General features: G+C 37.9%; 1 pseudogene; it reads right to left on the bottom strand.

Annotated features, from left to right (window-relative positions):
* Window positions 1-7977: 7977 nt before the first annotated feature.
* LOC110194571 (E3 ubiquitin-protein ligase RNF170 pseudogene) lies at window positions 7978-8773 on the bottom strand (annotated as a pseudogene).
* Window positions 8774-11101: the final 2328 nt, after the last annotated feature.

The raw sequence follows: 11101 nt of genomic DNA, 5'->3' as shown, positions 1-11101 counted from the left end.
CAATTATCCCTGGAGGCTCAGACAGGTAGAGGCCCATTATTTAAGTTTCTCTGCAACAAATTCTAGTCCAGTTGAGCTACTAAGACCCATGAAATTAAAGATAGTTGGTACATGGCAGCTATGCCTAAAAACCAGGGAGTAGCCCTGGAAGGATTTAGCAGTGATTTTGCCTTAGCTCTGTTGAGTTCTGTACTCTTGTCTCAAGGCATAGCCTCACTGCTGAGTTGTCCAGCACTATTTTCAGCCCACAGGATTCTGGAACCAGGTCAAGATACACTTAAGACTGCGGAATAGGACCTATCTCTGGGGAACTACACTGAATAGCTCCTCTCCAGTAGCCCTTATCTCAGGTTTTATGTCCAAAGATTTTAGCAGCCAAGCCGGTATAATGGAAATAAGAAGTCAATGATACAGCCTGCAAGGTCTACTTAAAAGTTAACAGTGTAGCATACAACCATTATTTTCCAAACCATTTACCAGATTCCATTAGGATCATTAATGATAAAAGAGGAATTCTTGGTTCCTTAAGTACACATATAATTATATTTTCTTTAAATTGATATCATAGAATTTAAGAGAGTAGACAATGTCAAGAAGAGAGACACACTGGAGAAACTGTACAACATTGTTATTGTGGCAATTAATGTCTCTCCTTTTATAGATTTCAGTCCAATTTTCCATCCATCTAACCTAAGAGTTCCTAACCTGGGATCTGAAAAATTCATGTTTTTTTTTATTTCAAAATGATTGGTTTCCTTTGTAATACAGTGTATTTTGTTGCACGCATTTTAAAAGATTATTCTAAGGAGGGGCCATTGGCTTCATAGACTGACAAAGGGGTCTATTACACAAAAAAGGTTAAAAATCCCTGATTTGCCAATATATCCATACATACATACATACTAAATACAAGCATTTCTATTACACCAGGGGGTTTCTTAGCCTTTGGCTAATTTGACGTTACCAATAAAAGCTTTCATTATCAACATATAACCAGGATGATGAGTTGAGATTCCTATTAATTTAGTCTTTCCATTGTCTAGATAATTTTCATAGACTGATGGACTTAAGAGGAAAATTGCAGTGAAAATCATATTGCCACTCTGCTTAAAATATCAGAAGAACAGACTGGGCATCCATTGCATAAGCTTGCTAATTAGACTTTTTAGCAATGACAACTGAAAATATTTGTTCTGCTTTGTTATTAACACTTACTTCATTTGACTGAACTAATTATATTCAAATTGATATTGAATAATACAAATTGCTCTTTATTCCACTGTTTTTTTTTTCCACTATTCAATTGACATTAGATTGGAGGATGGCTTATGGCACTAGGAATCAAAAGGCCTGTATTCTAATCCTGACTCCTGCTACTAACAAATAACCTATGTTATTCTGGACAAATTTGTTAATCCTTCTAGGTTCCCCTCAGTTTCCTCATGCTTTAAATGAAAGGGTTGAACTAAATAATTTCTAAGACTTTCTTATACTTCTAGAGTACTATGAGTTCACTGGAACCAGAGAAAATATAAATAGTGAAGTCCACAGATATCCCTAAACCTCGTTTTGACCAGTACCTTTGAACCTTTCCTTCATCTGCCTTTTAAGCAAAGCAAAGTGTACCAGTATGAATTTAACTTCCTCTCCTCATCGCTGAAATAGACTTCCTTTATTATATTCTCCATCTGATGCCTTTCAGAGTCTCCAAAAATGTTCCCCTAAAACCTACTAAAAGGCTAAAAATGGGCAGATGGAGGAAATACAGATATTCTAATACTTTACAACTTTAAAGAAATGTGGTTATATATGTGTACTCTGATATAAACAAATAAAAATACACAATTCTAAAATTGGTCATTGAGTAAATATTCATTACAAAATGATATTTTGCTTTACAAAAGGATTCATTATAGGATTCCTTTAGTTAGAAATCTCCCTCAGCTTCCTATATGATAAGGGATTAATATTTATTATTGCCACTTCTATTTTATATAGTGCTAGAAATGTTAACTATAGCAATAAGACCAGAAGAAGAGATTAAGGGAACAAGGGTAAGCAAAGAAGAAATGAAGTTATCCATTTTGCAGATTATTTGATGGTGCATGTAACCCTAGAGATGAAGAGGTCTAGGACTTTTGGGGTGCTGCTGGAACCCCAAGGTTGCAGTACCGGGCCCTGCCTGAAAGAATTCAACTCAAATCTTCTTCAGCCAAAGGAAAAGTTTATTAGTGATGAAACATAATATAGGCCAGGTGTCACCAGTAAGGACAAGTGGGCATGAGAGGTTCTCAGCCTTTTGAGCATGAGATTCTCAGCCCTGAATGAGGGCCAGGGTAGATCTTATATACTTTGGGTGACCAGGGAAGGGTCTAGGAAAATAGTCTGGGAAAAGGGTCTGGGTGAGAATTCCCAGAGACTGGAATGTTTAAGAGATTGAATAGACAATGGGAATAGATAATGAAGGAACTGAAAGATATCTGAATGAAATTAAAAGGTAGGCTAAGGCTTTCAAAGGGAGATGAGGGGCTGGGGCCTGTAGACAAGGGGAGCCAGATTCCCTTTAAGCAAGGGGTGAACACCTGGGCTTGGGCCACACCCCATCAGAGACACAATTAAAAATTAATTTTTATAATTAATAACTTAGCAAAGTTTCAGGATATAAAATTAATCAACACAAAACATGATCATTTCTGTATGTTACCACCAAAACCTGGTAGTAAGAGATAGAAATAGAACTTCCCATTTAAAATAGCTACAGAATGTATAAAATATTCTATTTATCAAGATATATTCAGGAATTATATAATTATAATGACAAAATAATCTTTACTGAAATAAAGACAAATCTAAATAATTGGAGAACTATTCATTGTGTGGGGGTAGTTTGAGTCAATAAAATAATAATAATAAAGATACCACCTAAATTAACTTAATTATTTAGCATTATATCACTCGAATTATCAATGGATTACTTTATAGAGCTAGAAAAATCATAAAAGAATTCATTTGGAGAAACAAAATCTCAAGAATATCAAGGGAAATAACGAAAGAGAGGGGATTATAGGGACCTAGTAGCAGCAGACCTCACTCTGTATACTACAAAGCAACAACCACCAAAACAATTTGATACTGATTAAGAAAATGGGGTATTGATCAGTAGATATAGTAGGTAGATAATATACAGAAACAAATGAACAAAGTAATCTAGTGTTTGATAAACCCAAAGAACTAACTTACTGGGGTAAATCATTATTCAACAAAACCTGCTGGGAAAACTGGACAGAAGTCTGATAGAAACTAAATTTAGACCAACATCTCATAAGCTTCAAATAAACACATGTCTTAGACATAAAAGGTAACCAAAAAAAATTAGATGAGAAAGGAAGAAAATACTTTTCTGATCTATGGGAAGGGGAAGAGTTCATGACTAAATGAGATATAGAGGGGATCACCAAAGATAAAATAGACAATTTTGATTACATAAAATTTAAAAGTTTTTGTATAAATAAAACCAATGCAACTTAAATTAGAAGGGAAGGAGGTAACTGGAAAGAATCTTTGCAGCAAGTGTCCCGATAAAGGACTAATTTCCACAATATATTGAATCAGTCAATGATTCAAATTTACAAAAATAAGGGTAAGTTGAGATTTATCAGTCTCCAATTGATAAAGCAGTTTTGATAAGGCAGTTTTCTAAGGAACAGATTCTATCTTCTAAGAAGAAACCAAGCTATCAATGAGCATGTGGGGAGGGGGGCATGCTTTCTATCACTAATAAAGAGAGAAATGCAAATTTAAGCAACTCTAAGTTTCTACCTCCACCCATTAGATTAATAGAGATTAACATTCATTTTATATGCCAAGCACTGTGCTAAGCACTGGGGATACAAAGAAAGGTAAAAAAAAAATCCTTACTCTCAAAGAGTTCACAGTCTAATAGATGAGACAACATGCAAACAATTCTATTCAAACAAGATATATGTAGGATAAATTGGAGATAATCAATAAAGATAAGGAACTAAGATACAGAAGGACTGGGAAAGGTTTCTTGCAGAAGGTGGGTTTTTGGCTGAGTTGACAGGAACCAGGGAAGCCAAAAGGTTGAGATGAAGAAGAAGAACATTTTAGACATGGGGACAGCCAGTGAAAAAGCACCAAGTCAGGAGATGGAGTTATGCAAGGAAAAGCAAGGTCAGTGTCATTGAATTGTAGAGTATATAGAGTGGAATAGCATGCAAGAAGACTAGAAAAGTAAGGAGGGGTCAGGTTATGAAGAGCTTTAAAAGTGAAACAAAATATTTTATATTTGATCCTGGAAGAAATAGGAAGCCACAAGAGTTTATTGATTAGGGAGGTGACATGGTCAGATTTGCTCTTTAGAAAGATCTGCTTTTCAGATGAATAGAAGATGGATTGGAATGGAAAAGAATTGATGCAGGGAGACCAACCAACATGAGATTAAAATACTCACAGCATGAGGTGATGAGGGCCTACACCAGTGATTGCAATATCTTGGAAGAGAAAGTGGCAGACTCTAGAAATGTTGCAAAGGTAGAAATGAAATTGGAAATTAGGAATTGATTTGGATAGGGGGAGTGAGAGTGAGGAGTCAAGCATGACACGTACATTGGGAGCTTGGATGACTAGAAGATGGTCGTGCCCTGAAAAGTAATAGGAAAGTTAGGAAATGGGGATTGTTGAGGGGAGGGGTGGGAAAATAGAGTTTGGTTTTGGTTATTTTGAGATTAAGTTGTCTAAACGATATCTAGTTCAAGATGTCCAATAGGTAGCTGGATATGTGAGTCTGGAGGTCAGGAGTAAGGTTAGGGCTAGACAAATAGACCTGAGAATCAACTGTGTAGAGATGATAAGTGAATCTATGGAGTTGATGAGATCATCAAGTGAAATAGTATAAAGGAAGAAAAAAAAAAAGAAGGGCAAAGATAGAACTTTGGAAGACACACCATGGTTAGTAGGCCATGACCTAGATGAAGATCCAGCAAAGAAAATTGAGAAGGAAGTAATCAGAGAGGTAGGAGGAGAACCAGGAAAGAACCACTTCCTGAAAACTTAAATATCAAGGAGAGGAAGGTGATAAACAATGTGAAAGGCTGTGAAGAGTTCAAGAAGGATGAGGATTGAGAAAAAGTCATTAGATTTGGCAATTAAGAAATTGCAGATAATCTTCTCAAGGAATTTAGTCAGGAAAAGAAGGAAAGATATAGGATGATAGCTGGCAGGGATGGAGGAATCAACTTCTTTTTTTGAAGTTGAGAGAGACATGGACATGTTTGTAGACAGCAGGGAAGCAGTCAGAATGGAGAGACTGAGGATAAGTGTGAGAGTAGAGATAAAAGTGGGGATATCTCCTGGAGAAGACAGGAAGAATGAGAGATATCATTTGTACATGAGGAAGGGTTGGCCTTGGCAAGAAAAAAGGCAATCTCTTCATGTGATATAGGGGCAAAGGAGGGAGACAGTAATGAGAGACATATGAGTCATGTGAGATGACAAAGAGGAGAGAATAGAAAGCTCTTGGTGAATGTGATTTTTTTATGTGAAATTTAAGACAAGGATCTCCATTAAAAGGGTGGGGGCATAAGGAGGGAGGAATGGGAAGTTTGAGGAGTGAAAGTTTTAGAAAAATCATTGTGGTAAAATGAAAAATGTTAGAGGGGCTCTGGAAAAACAGGCACATTAATGCATTCTTGGTGGAACTGTGATTTGGCCCAGCCATTCTGGAAAACAATTTGGAATTATGCCCCAAAAGTTACTAAATCTTGTACATTCTTTGACCCTTCAATACCACTACTAGGTATATACCAAGGAAATAAAAGAAAGAAACAAAGGACCCATATGTATAAAAATATTCATAGCTACTCTTTTCATAGTAGTAAAGAACTAGAAATTAATGGGGTATCCATCGATCAGGGAATGACCAAGCAAATTGTGGTTTATGAATGTAATAGAATACTACTGTGCTATAAAAAATGATGAAGGAATGGCTTCAGTGAAACCTCGGAAGACTTCTATGAATTAATTCAGAGTGAAATTGGTTTTTAAAAAAGAATAATTTATACAATAACATTATGAAAATAAAGAACATTGAAAAACATAAAAACTCTGATTAATGCAATGATCCAGCATAATTCCAGAAGACCATGATGAAGCATGCTGTTGTTGCTGTTGTTGCTGTTGTTGTTGTTATTTGTCCTTCATTTTCAAAGAGGATCCATGACATCATGGGGTGATGTCTTGACTTTCTCATGAATTGGATTTAAGTGAGACAGAGTTGCACAAAGTTGTCAGCCTCACTGTTTCTTCCAGAGTCATCAAAGTACAGTGACAAGACAAAAGTCAGGATGACTGGCAATGGCCTGGGAGGTCATGCATGACCTTGGTGTCTTTGATGTCTAACCAAGCTTTAGGTGCTCCACAGTGGCTGCTTCAGCTGCCTTCATGGTCACTGAAACAAATTGTTCTTATCTGCCTATTCCCCTGGGAGAAGTCTTCACATGCTTGGGGAAGACACTCTCCTAACTCACCAATAGGTTTGAGGCCTGTTGGTTGCCCTCAATCTGGTTTAGCCCATCTACAACTTCTTGGAGCACATAGTGAGAGTTGGGTGACAAGTGGATGAGCAGGTCTGAAAAGAGCTCTGCAAACCCTCACACCAGAGGTGCTAGTTCTCCCTGAACACCCTTATACATGCAGCATGTTACCCACCTCCTGAAAAAGAGGCAATAAATTCAAGGTACAGAATGAGAAATTTTTTTTTAATATGGACAATGAAGGAAATTGTTTTGGTTGACCATGCATATTTATTACAGAGGGTTTTTTTTCTTTTTCTCTTTCTTTTCCAATAGTAGAGAGTGGAGAGGGAGAGAAAATAAATTTTTTCTAATTGAAAAAGAATTAATTTAAAATAAAATAATGAATAGTTCTGATCCCTAAATCAAAAAAGTCATCCTCCCTTAGTACATTTAAAAATTATTTCATTTACAAAAATTCAATCAATGAAGCTTTCCAACAAAATGAAACCATAAAAATGGTTTATTTTTGCAAATCATTCATCTTTGAGCTAGGGAGTAGCCCTCTATCCTCAAAAAGCCCTTGAGAAATGGATTAAGTCAACTGATTCCATCTAAATAGATTCAATGTGTCCAGCTGGCAAGCTTACATACTGAGTGGCTCCGGGGGGGTACTTCTCCAACCATGTTACTAAACCAGATGAGAGTGTGGTTAACACTTGCCAGGGAAACTAATTCATTTATCATGTTGCATAAGCAGCATCCTGAGCTAGCTCCAAGTCAGAATTGATCTAGTCTGTAAGCCTAACCTACCCTAATTAGCACTGATTGTTGTGGGCTTGCAAGTGGAGATGCCCATTTCCCTATGAAAGCACTGCAGGTATATCCTGCTGCCACTGTGGTTGAGAAAATTAGGCCTAGAAGAGATAATAGGTGGTCAAGTCTGTGGCATATAGTTATAAATAAATGTTTGTTGACTGACTGCTTCAATAGAACTCTGATCTTATTGACCCAAGCATCCATCTTCTTGAGTTTATTTTTCTTTACTTTTAAAATTTTATGTAACATTTTACTATATAAGAAAATATCCATTATAATTATTTATATTTCATTATAGGAAGGTAGTGGATAAATTGCATTTTTAATAATAACTTTCTACATAGCCAGTTAGTTTAGTTTTGAGGGATAGGCAAAGTCAAGATAAAAAATATTCCTTTTCACTTAATCCCCCCCATAGTGACTTTTCCAGAAGATATTATTTTTATATAGCTAGTTACTGAACAAATAGACATTGCTTAGATAGTTATAAATCTAGCTTCAGTACTGCAACCGCCAATACACTGATACAGTTCCAGTTAACAAAATTTCCTAAGATAATTTTAAATCTGCAAAATGATATTCAAGTGTTTTGTTATGGTTCCTTTGAATGGTTTTCCACATAAGCTCAAGCAACATTCGTTGATTTCATCTGTTTAGCCTGTGTTAGTGCTTCTCGATACATGATGGAAATGCATATAAGCAATAAAAAGATAACAAAGAAATCATCTAGAAATCCTAGAATTCCAAAAAAGGCTTCAGGAACAAAATCCAAGGGTGATATCAGATAGAAAAAAGCTCCCAGTAAACAAAGTAATATCCTGATGCGGAACATCCAGAAAAGGACCCCAACTGAAACCATTTCCCTGAATGCATGTCTCAGTAAAGTGGGCAGATCCATAATTCTTTCCACAATTGATCTGGGTTGTCCTGAGAATCTTCGATTATAGTCATTAATATCTTGATGCAATTCTGAGACATCCTGAGTCTGATTATCTTCACCAAAAACTGGTAAGAGTAAGGTAATCGTTTGTCTGCAGATTGGACAAGTAATGGCCCCAAGCCACGAACCACATCACCAATATGCAATAATGCAGGTACTACCAAAAAAGATGTCCACAGTTTGTTTCAATAGGAAGAGAAGCCTGATGTAAACAGATCGGACAGGACATATCGGTATAGAACGGCTGCCGAAAAACAACAGGTGCATCCTGCTGATGTGTCTGAAGTTGTTCCCGGAGCACCCACAGCAGCTCTTGGTTATCAGGGTGAACGTTTTGTTCTGCATTTCTTAAAAGTATGTATATCAGTGCAGCAATGAAAGTGAAACTGATCACAATGGCCACGAGGACTTGGTCACTTACTCCTTCTATAACTGAATCATCCAGTTTCAGACTTTGAATTCTAGATTGATGTTTGTCCATTTCAGGTCTCTGGCGGCCAGTCCATTGCGGGCCCAGCCCCAGGGAGCGCACCTGGTCCAGCCTCCAGTTATCTCTGCTCGGACCTTCGTGGGCGCAGGCCTGTGGAAATCCAGCATGATGTCCCGGGCCTGGAAGAGGCTCTGGCGCGACTCCCACTCAGGTGGGGGCCAGGCCCCTAAGGATGCGGTGGACGCCGAAGCCGGCCAACGTGCTCCTCCATCTTCTTGAGTTTAAATCTGGCCTCAGCTGCTTACAAGCTGTGTGACCCCGTACAAGTCACTTAACCCTATTTGCCTCAGTTTCCTCCTCTGTAAAATGAGATGGAGAAAGAAATGGCAAATCTTTGCCAAAAAAAAAAAACAGAGAACCCAAATGGGGTCACAAAGAGTCAGACATGACTGAACAACAAATATTCTCCCAACGACCCTCAGTAGAGGACGTTAGCCAACATATCATCCTCTACTTGTGGAGGTCTTCTTCTGTGTCTTTTTATACACCGTAACTATTTGTGTAGTGCTACAATATTTCCTCTATAACACTTAAGGTATTTCTTATATATAGCCCCACAGCACATCACTCCAGTGTCATCTGGGTCACTCTCCACTTTGATTTTCTCATGACTGTGGTTTTCCAAGGTTCACAACCTTGCAATATTATAACGAGAATATGTGTCAGAAAAGACAGAACTGCCTGGAATCCCTTGAAGTACTATACGGTTTACTAAATATAATCCAGCTTAGTTTCAATTGAAGTAAAAAATATTTATTAAGTGTCTGCTGTATTCAAGACACCTTACTAGGTGTTGGGGGAGGAGGAAGAGGAGAAGGAAGAGGAGGAGAAGATACAGATAAATATATCTGTATATATATAAGAAGAAGATACACAGATTAATATAGATCAGTAGACAAAGTAGGGCAGTATAACCATTACCAACTTGGAAGTGGGAGGTGAGTAGAGAGATCAGGAAAGGTTTCATGTAGGCATGTGAGTTGTGCCTTGAAAAGAGATAAAGATTGCCAGGACAAGGGATAAATGTAATGAGATTGAGGGAACTCCAAAACTTACAGCAGAACCCATAGTGGAGTTGGGGAGGAGCCAAGGAAATACATTCTTGCTCTCTGAGATTACCCAAAAGAGAATAATGGTCTCACATTTCTTACTGGTACAAGATTTACACGGCTCAACATTAGTTCACCTTTGGTTCATGAAGGCCAGACTCCTTGAGTGTTATTTCTTACCAGGGCAATTGGAGTTTGCCTTTGCCTCTACATGTGTCTTCTGTGACCATGGATGTAATATAAAGTGTACCATTCTGACCTAACTTTTAAGACAAAGACCCTATCTCAGTAATGGAATAAGGACTGCATTTGTAGTCTGAGGACCTAGATTTGAATCTTGACTCTGATATTTCATACCTGCATGATCTGTATGTTCATTGACCAACTGTTTCAATGAAACTGACTTCAATGGAAATCAGTTCACTTCTCTGGGACTCTGGACCTGAGTTTCCCAATCTATTGTTGTTCATCCTTTGTTTTCAAAGAGGACCAATGACATCATGAGGCAATGTCTTGATTTGTGCATGGATTGCATTTAAATGAGACTGAATTGTACAAAGTCATCAGCCTCACTCTCCCAGAGTCATCAAAGTCCAGTGGAAAGACAAAAGTCAAGACAACGGGTGACGGCCCGGCAAGCAAAGACCTTGGCGTCTTTGATGTCTGGCCAAGCTCTAAGTACTCCATAGTACCTGCTTCAGCTGCTTTTGTGGTTATTGGAACAAATTATTCTCATCTACCCATTCCACCAACAGAAGTTTTCACATGCTTGGAATAGACATCCCCCTAACTTACTGATGGATGCGAGACCTGTTGGTTACCCTCAGCCTGGATTAGTCCATCTGCCAAGACAATGTTACCAAGGTGTAGCCACTGAGCCTGCCACAGCTTCTTAGAGCCATAAGTGAGAGTAGTGTGGCAGGTGAATGCCAAAAGTGGTTGAGCAGCCCTATTAAGGGTTTGCCAAACCCTCACACTAGCAGTGCTAGACCTCCCTGAACACCCTATTAAGGGTCAAACCATATGATCTCTGAGAACCATTCCAGCTATAAATCTACAATCCTATGATTCTAGTGGTATGGGGAAGAATTAAGAAGTATTATTACAAACACTTTGCAAACATATAATGCTGTAAAGTGGATTAATGAAAAATTGCATTGTCAACATTTTTGGTCAATTGCTCAACTTTGTTTTTCTGATCCATACCTGTGATCTCATTTGTATAGGGAGATCCCAAAGTGAAAACTCCCTCCACCAGTGTAGATTGACA

The sequence above is a fragment of the Phascolarctos cinereus genome, unplaced genomic scaffold, assembly GCF_003287225.1.
Source record: "Phascolarctos cinereus isolate Bilbo 61053 unplaced genomic scaffold, phaCin_HiC Scaffold_4;HRSCAF=312, whole genome shotgun sequence".
Lineage (NCBI taxonomy): Eukaryota > Metazoa > Chordata > Mammalia > Diprotodontia > Phascolarctidae > Phascolarctos > Phascolarctos cinereus.
Note: the sequence above shows the minus strand (reverse complement) of the source record. Positions and strands in the feature narration are given on the sequence as shown.